The sequence below is a fragment of the Schistocerca cancellata genome, chromosome 2 (genome assembly GCF_023864275.1).
Source record: "Schistocerca cancellata isolate TAMUIC-IGC-003103 chromosome 2, iqSchCanc2.1, whole genome shotgun sequence".
Classification (NCBI taxonomy): domain Eukaryota; kingdom Metazoa; phylum Arthropoda; class Insecta; order Orthoptera; family Acrididae; genus Schistocerca; species Schistocerca cancellata.
In genome coordinates this window covers 18,269,775-18,279,237 of record NC_064627.1, presented here as the reverse complement: position 1 = coordinate 18,279,237, position 9,463 = coordinate 18,269,775, and positions in this window count along the sequence as shown.

Sequence of the window (9,463 nt, the reverse complement as noted above, 5' to 3'; positions counted from 1 at the left end):
TTTATGTTCCTCCCTTACCAACAAAAATGAGTGAACTGAGATGTCCCATAATAGCAGCTGTTGAAGCTGTAACCCAAGACATGCTCACTGCAGTGTGGGAATGGTTTGAATACTGCATTGACATATGACATGAATCTCAAGGGGGGCATATTGAAGACCTATAAAAGATATGAGAAAACATTTTGAGTTTTCTGTTCATCAAAAAACAACTCATTGTATATGTTTATTAGTTTCAGAAATATAGGCATGCCAAAGCAGATGAATCTTTTTGATACACCCTATATATTCTAGTATTCTGTAATGGATGGGAATCAGTGACATGAAATTAGGTTTGCGGTTCACTTTTGGTAGCCTCCTCCTAGGTGGGTAAACTTCTTTCCAGCCACTGGCCACATTTTTTTCCTTGAGAGATCAACAATATACCATATTAGAATTAACATGGGAGCAATGTCTGCTGTATGTTGTGTATAGAATAATGGAGATTCATTTGGGGCCCAAATCACTTCTCAGGTTTAGGGATTTTTAACTGTTTCTAAATGCCACTGACACAAATAACTGAATCACTCATTTTTGCAGTGGTGTGAGAAGTTTGGCAGTTCATCACCTTCCTTCAAAAAGGAACACTGGGAAATGCACCAGTGCATTTCTGCTTTCCTTTTCTACCCATTTAACAAAGACCGAAAATAGGGGAAAAATCAGGTAGTCGCAAATATTTGTACAGTGACAGGAAGGAGTGTCATGGACAACATACTAAGAATCCCCACTGCTGCTGTGTGCTGTGCTGTGCAGTGGTGGTGGTGGTGGTGGTGGTGGTGGTGGTGGTGGTGGTGGTGGTGGTGGGAGTTTAAAGGTAACTTTATATGTTTTTTCTCAAACACATCAAAAACCACAATTTCTGGCAGATACAATTCCCAGTACACAATTAAATTGCATTAAATATTCTACAATAAGGTACTCCCTAGGATTACTACTGCCTACATTGCAGGCATTGTAAAAATGGCAAATTATTAAAAATAGCATTTCAGGGGTATAAAAGATGTAACTATTAAATGAAGTGGTTTAGGAACAAATATTAAATGTGTGTACCAGTGCAGTGAAGTCATATTCAGAGAAAAATTGTGTTCTGTGGGTGTAACAGGATGTATCAGTGCAAGGGGAGGCAGGTGTCCATATTGGGGTTGTGCAGTTCCCTGTTCCGTAGGCCCGCATACAGGCAAAATCTATATAAATCTCTGCACACTGCTCTGTCCTGTCAAAGGGTAATTGATTATCAGTCATCCTGTATGGCAGCTGCAATATTCTTCCAGGAAATGCGACTTCCCACATTAAAAGTGTTGCTCTTGTATGTTTACAGACAGACTACCCCCCAGAATTTCCTCTCCATTCCCCTTCGTGCATAGGCGAAATAACTTGACAGAGGTTACGCTTGTATACTGGAGCTATTTTCAGTTTATCAAGTAAGTACTCGTTTGCAATTGTTAAGTGAGTTGTCGTGTATAAATGCCCGACAGCTGTAGCTGTCAACTGTCTACCACACTAAAGAACCTGCACAAAGTGTAATGTGCCATCTATACTTATTAGACAGTGTCAATTTTGTGGCTCCTTTCACTGCCTGGAATACTTTCTGCAGTGTGAGGGGTGTCGAATGCATCACACTGGCCTTAACTTTCTGACCAAATGACGAGGTCCAGAAGTTGAAATTCTTGCCTGCATCAGGTCACCCAGGTGATGTAGAACTTAATGTATGTTGACATAATTCCAACAACACATTACAGCAGATTACTGTTTTCAACTCATTCTGTGAGGACCAGCAATTATGCTTAAGAGAACAGGACAGGAAATGCTGGGAAAGTATGTAAACTTAAAAGAGCAGCACGTGCTGCACAGGATGAAGGAGAATCAACAGAACAGTGTGCAGCATTTTACGTGGATCCTGAGAGTAGCATTTTTTGTGCTGCTATTGACAAACTCATTCGTGTGTACTGTGTAGTGCCAATGCACTTTGTGGAAATTAAATAATCCTGGACACCTCTGCACAGTGTCACTGGTGATTTGTAGGGATAGCTGTGGAGTGTAGATACAGCTCAGTGAGACGACCTGTACTTGCTTCTTGTGATGTAGTTGGGTACCTAGACTAGGGAATCACGTGCTTGACCTTAAATCTGAAGGCCTGCAAATGTGTGAACTGCATGCTCACAGTCCAGCAGCATACTTCTTCTCACACTACCGCCTTCCCACTTCTCTGCCTCCACCCTGTTACACCCCCGGAACACGATATATTTCCCTTAACCTTTTCACTGCTGTCGGCACATATACACATCCTGCAATGTCATTTCCTAGTTCCGATGGATGTGTGTACGTACACCACTCAGGTTCTCCTACAGTGCTGTGGATCTCTGAATGTCTCCTACACTACTCTTGCCTCACTGTTGTGGTTGAGCTACTTCTGTATCTCAGAAAATAAGAGTGTTAAAATTATTTATTGTACAACAATGTTCCTCATTGTGCGATATCATTTGCAAAAACCTTGTTTCAATAATATCTGAAATCATTTGAGACAAGATGTCTATTAGGACCACACGATTCACGATGTACGAGGACACGAGTGGGCACATCGTGTGCGACAGTCTTCTGGGTATAAGACTTGATAACTAGGTAACAAAAAGATCTCAGTATCTTATCTGCATTTCATTCACTACAATGTATGAGCTAAAACCAGTTGTGTAAGAAAGCTTATGCCATGTATTTTTACATCTGTGAATGCTTTAAAATTCTGTGAATTTGTTGCAGCACAGTAAGTATGATAGAAAATGAAAAGGAACACACGTCTTCATGGAGTGAAGATGTCAGACTGTGAGATGTACAAAAGTCTTTTTTTTTTTTTTTTTTTTTTTTTGAAAGATGGCATAAGAATTTCATATCAGCCAGAATGCCGTCTCTCAGCACGGGCATCAGCATCTGGCAAGCAGTACAGCCAAAACAAATGTTGTCTTTGCACGGAATGCAGAGGGCACATATCTAGCAGTGAAGGGGTTAATATGCTCTACTGCACTTTGATGGCACATTGTTAATATTTGTTCCAAAATCCACTTCATTTAGAGATAAACATGAATTTTTTACCATCAGAACATTGTACTGAGTTCACAAGTAAATCAACTGAAGATAATTGCACCTGTTTCAGGTCTTAGTTTAAGATTTTTTTGTCATCCTTTGCGGCATCTGAAGCTGGCCTTTCAAGTCTGAAAACAGTTACGGTTGTTTCATAAAGTGATTCTGCTGAAAATAAATAAAATACCTTACTAACCTCAATTATCTGGAACTTTTCCATCCCCCACTATGTGGACACTGTTAATCCTAGACAAAAATGAAAAGGACATTTGTTTTCAGCAAATTTAATGTAGGTTTTTTTTTTTTTTTTTTTTGAAAGTGTGTTCACTAGAAATAGAGTTATGTAAGAAGAATATAGGAAAGTAAACTTTTCAGTACCCCCCACCATCACTGGTGGGAATTTTTAGTATAGATGCTGTTTATAAACACACTCTTCTAGCATTGTAGGAAATTTTGTGAGTGCAGAAATTTTCCCCTATTTTTCCTTTGGTGACTGGACTATACCCTCAAATATCATTTCTGTGTAATCCATTAATGTATGTGTGCTAACTATGTTGCCACTGTTGTCATTACCATATGACCAGAATTTGTCTCTTCATGAGAAATCATTAATTATGTTCTGCTACAGTGGTCACTGAAGGTCCCCCATGCCACTAACCATGGTCCTTGCCTAGGCTGTGTGACTTAGGTGGGTTGCTGAATGAGGACAGTGCCATCAAGTAGTTGCAGGAACAGCAGTCAGCATGATTGAATGATGTGGTCTTGTAAAATCAGCCTGCATGCCCTTGGCATTCTGATACTGCAAGTTTCTGAAAGCAAGGGGAAATTAGAGCCAACACTTTTCCAGTGAGCATTCAGGTCTACTGCATGACTTAATGATAGGGCAGCCTGTTGATAAAATATTCTGTAGGTAAAATAGTCGTGTCCTCTTCAGGTATTCCGCTCCCCCCAGGGGGTCCACAACTCTTTTGTGGATACGTGCGTAGCGAGCACGGGACCCCGAGCTAATGTGGCTTTCCTTCCTTTCCGGGCTGCATACCTTCCCTTTCCGCATCCTTCCCCATCCCTATCTTCGCCCCTCCTCCCCTCACCTCTGGCTCTTTCCTTCCCTTTCTCCCTATCTGGGAGTATGGTTTGTGCCTACGTCCGGAGACGGACGCTCGTAAATGTACTGCATTCTTTGCCTTCCTTGCTTTTATGTCTTCTTCCTTCCTTTGTCCTTCTCTTTTCCTTACCTCTTCTCTTTCCCTTTTCTCCGCTGCGGCGTTTGAGACCTCTCTTCTTTCCTTTCCCTTTCTCTTTCTTCCTCCCTGTGCGTGTCTGAAGGCCGACCCACGCCCCTTGTGCGTAGCCGGTGACGGGGTAACGCGTAATTCCCCGCCCCGGGTAGACAGGTAGGACACGTACGTACCCCCTGGTAACGGCCAGGCCCAGGGAGGGGTGATTACCCGAGCTGATACCTTCCGAAAATGCCGATTGGTCCCTCCGTCCGTTTGTCGGGAGGTGTGACCTGAGGTGTGAACAATCACCTAAGGCGGATGTGCCTTCAGAGAGCGCCCCCACAAGGGAGGAGCGCGCCATCGGAGACGCCGGTAATCATGGGGGATTCTTCCGCAATGGTTTCCTTACCTTCCACTACGTCTAGTCACAAACGTAAGCATACTGAGTCTCAGCCACAGACGATTCTTCTATCGTTGCCACAGTTCCTTGTTGTTTCTCGGACTGATGAAGGTCATGACTTCTCCACGGTCAACCCTTTCATTATTCAGAAAGGTGTCGATGCAATTGCAGGTCCTGTAAAGTCTTGTTCCAGATTACGGAATGGCACCCTGTTGTTAGAAACACACAGTGCCCTCCAGGCACAAAAATTGCTGCGTACTTCTCTGCTCCACACCTTCCCTGTCCGGGTGGAACCGCACCGTACCTTAAATTCCTCGCGTGGAGTCGTTTATACACGCTCCCTCGATGGATTGTCTGACGAAGAAATTCAGCACTATCTGTCTGACCAGGGCGTAACGGCAGTTCATAGAGTAATGAAACGGGTTGACACGAACATCATTCCAACCCGCACTGTCTTCTTGACATTTGACAAAGTTCAACTCCCATCGAAAATCAAAGCGGGCTATGAGATAATTTCCATTCGCCCTTACATCCCAAACCCTACGCGTTGCTATTGATGTCAGCGGTTCAATCATACCAGCCAGTCCTGTTCCAATCCGGCCAAATGTGTTACGTGTGGCAAGGATGCCCATGAGGGTGCTTGTCCACCTCCATCCCCTCGTTGCATCAACTGTATGGGTGACCACGCTGCTTCCTCTCGAGATTGCCCTGTTTTTAAGGACGAAAAGGTCATCCAGGAAATAAGAGTGAAGGAAAAGGTGTCGACCTTTGCTGCTCGAAAATTATTCGCCAGTCGCAAGCCCACCGTGCCTCAGACAGGAAAATACAGCACTGTCCTTGCTTCTCCTCGGCCAACGAAGGAGGTGTCCACGCAGACTTGCGACCTCACCTTTAGTGCCACGGTCGTCAGATCGGCCAGCGCAAAGATCGCTCGTTCAACCTCACCACTTTCGCCTGGCCACTCTATGGCTCACCCTTCGTCGGGTTCTGCTAAATCTCAAGCCCAAAAGTCCGACGCCAAGTCTTCGAAAAAAGAGCATACTCGTGAAGAGTTTTTACGTACCGTAACTTCACAACCATCGGTTCCTCCTTCATCTAAACATCATTCTTCCAAGAAGGCTACAAAGAAACCCAGTTCCTCTCCTTCTCCGCCAAGGCATGTCCCATCTACAGCACCACCTGGCGGAAATCGCCCTCGGCCGTCTTCCGTGTCGCCGAGGCGCACTGCTGGTGGCCGGTCAACCGACCGATCGCTGGTGGCAGGGGCTGCTCCTGACCAACCTATGGATCAGGATCTTCTGCCTTCGGCTGAATGCCATTCCATGCTGTCGGTTGCTAGCTCCGAGCAGTCTTTGAGTTGACAGCAACTTTGGTCACATTCCTCCATTTTCTGTTCACCCCATGTCCATTATCCACTGGAATATCTGCGGCATTCGAGCCAATCGGGATGAATTGTCGGTCCTCTTACAATCCTACTCGCCGGTCATCTTCTGTCTTCAGGAAACAAAGCTGCATCCCCATGACCGCTTTGTTCTCCCTCACTTTCAGTCCGTCCGCTACGACCTCCCCTCTGTTGAAGGCACTCCAGCCCATGGAGGACTCATGATTCTTCTCCATGATACTCTCCATTATCACCCAATCCCCTTAAACACTTCCTTCCAAGCTGTCGCCATCCGTCTTTCCCTTTCTGGATACACGTTCTCTCTTTGTACTGTATACATTCCCTCATCCACACCAATGGCACGAGCTGATCTCCTTCATCTTCTTGGTCAGCTTCCACCCCCCTATTTGCTGGTTGGGGACTTCAATGCCCACCACCCGCTTTGGGGATCTCCACATCCTTGTCCACGTGGCTCTCTATTGCTAGACGTCTTCCACCAAGCGGATCTAGTTTGCCTCAACACTGGGGTCCCCACATTTTTGTCTGCCTCCATGACAAATTTATCTCATTTGGACCTTGCGGTCGGTACCGTTCCGCTAGCTCGGCGCTTCAAATGGTTCGCCCTTGATGATACACACTCGAGTGACCACTTTCCATGTGTCCTTAGACTGCAGCCTCCACTGCCATATATGCGCTCGCGACGCTGGAAATTTGCCCAAGCCGATTGGACACTTTTTTCGTCTCTAGCGACATTCGATGACCGTCGCTTTCCCAGCGTCGACGATGAGGTCACACATATTACCGACGTTATTCTTACAGCTGCGGAACGTTCAATACCACGCACCTCCGAATTGCCCCGGCGCCCCCCAGTTCCTTGGTGGAACGAGGCATGCCGTGACGCACTACGTGAGCGGCGACGTGCTCTTCGCATTTTCCGTCACCATCCTACTTTGGCCAACTGTATCTGCTTTAAGTAGCTCCGTGCGCGATGCCGTCGCGTCATCCGTGATTGCAAGAAGGCAAGCTGGAAATTCTTTATTAGCTCATTTAACACCTTCACTCCCTCCTCGGAAGTTTGGAGTCGGCTTCGACGGTTCTCAGGCGCGCCTAGTTTCTCCCCGGTCTCTGGGCTCACTGTCGCGCATGATACCTTAGTGGACCCCGTCGCAATTTCTAACTCGTTGGGTCAGCACTTTGCCGAGATTTCGAGCTCTTCAAATTACCCGCCAGCGCTTCTCCCGAAGAAACGTGCAGCAGAAGTGCGACATCTTGCTTTCTCCTCTCAAAATCAGGAAAGCTACAATACTGTTTTCTCCATGCGGGAACTCCAACATGCCCTCTCTTCTTCTCGCTCCTCCGCCCCAGGACCGGATGGTATCCATGTCCAAATGTTGCTGCATTTATCAACCCATAGTCTGCGTTACCTCCTTCGCCTTTATAATCGAATTTGGACCGACAGCACCTTTCCCAGACGGTGGCGGGAAGCTATTGTCGTTCCCGTTCCGAAACCTGGAAAGGACAAACATCTCCCCTCTAGCTATCGCCCCATTTCTCTCATGAGTAGTGTCTGTAAGGTTTTGGAGCGTATGGTGAATTACCGTTTAGCTTGATGGCTGGAATCCCGCAGTCTTTTAACACCAGCCCAATGCGGATTTCGGAAGCATCGTTCTGCAGTTGACCATCTTGTCGCTCTCTCCACTTATATCATGAACAATTTTCTCCGGAAACGCCAAACGGTAGCAATATTTTTTGATCTGGAGAGAGCATACGATACCTGTTGGAGGACAGGCATCCTCCGCACACTGTTCTCTTGGGGCTTTCGAGGCCGGCTGCCCCTTTTTCTTCGCGAATTTATGGCAGAGCGCACTTTTCGGGTGCGGGTGAACACTACTCTCTCCCGTACTTTCTCCCAAGAAAACGGGGTACCCCAGGGATCCGTGCTGAGTGTTGTACTGTTTGCCATCGCCATAAATCCAATTATGGATTGTCTCCCTCCTGATGTCTCGGGCTCCCTCTTTGTGGACGATTTTGCGATCTACTACAGCTCTCAACGGACCAGCCTTCTTGAACGACGTCTTCAAGGATGTCTCGATCGCCTCCACTCGTGGAGCATCGAAACTGGCTTCCGTTTTTCACCCAGTAAGACCGTTTGTGTCAATTTTTGGCGACGTAAGGAGTTTCTTCCGCCCTCCTTACATCTAGGTCCTGTCAACCTTCCGTTTTCAGACGTCGCTAAATTCTTGGGTCTTATGTTTGACAGAAAACTATGCTGGTCCTCCCATGTTTCCTATCTTTCGGCTCGCTGTCTGCGATCCCTCAACACCCTCCGTGTCCTGAATGGTACCTCCTGGGGAGCGGACCGAGTGGTCCTTCTCCGCCTCTATCGCGCCTTAGTGCGCTCGAAATTGGATTATGGAAGCATAGTCTACTCCTCTGCTCGGCCGTCTATTCTTCGGCGTCTCGACTCTATCCACCACCGTGGATTACGTTTAGTGTCTGGAGCTTTTTACACTAGCCCTGTGGAAAGCCTTTATGCTGAGACTGCTGAACCTCCGCTGTCCAATCGGCGAGCAGTCCTCCTGAGTCGTTATGCTAGCCATCTGTCTTCCATGCCTGCTAATCCAGCCCACGACCCTTTTTTCGACGCCTCCTTTGATGTAGGGTATGCAGGCCGCTCCTCCTCCCTACTACCCCCGGGAGTCCGCTTCCGTCAACTGCTCCATTCTCTTTCCTTCCGCTTTCCTAAAACCTTCTTGACAACTTGGGGTACAGCACCGCCTTGGCTCCATCCCCGGATCTGCCTGCTCCGTGACCTTTGTCAATTTCCCAAGGATGGTACCCCTACACTTGTTTATCGTCGGGCATTTGCTGCTCTATGTGCAGAAATGACGGACGCCACATTTATTTACACCGACGGCTCGAAAACATCGTTAGGTGTAGGGAGTGCCTATATTGTTGGTGACACCCCAAATCGCTTTCGGCTTCTCGACCAGAGTTCGGTTTTTACTGCGGAGCTTTACGCTGTTCTCCAGGCTGTCCACTACATCCGCCGCCATCAGCGGATACAGTACGTTATCTGCTCAGATTCTCTCAGCTCTCTCCTCAGTCTCCAAGCTCTTTACCCTGTGCACCCTCTGGTCCACCGGATTCAGGACTGTCTGCGCTTGCTTCACCTGAGGGGCGTCTCAGTGGCGTCCTCTGGCTCCCGGGACACGCTGGTATCTGTGGGAATGAGGCGGCCGATATAGCGGCCAAGGCTGCAGTCTCTCTTCCTCGGCCAGCTATTCAGTCGCTTCCCTTCACCGATCTTCGGAACGATTTATGTCGCCAAGTTGCTCATTTATGGCATGCCCA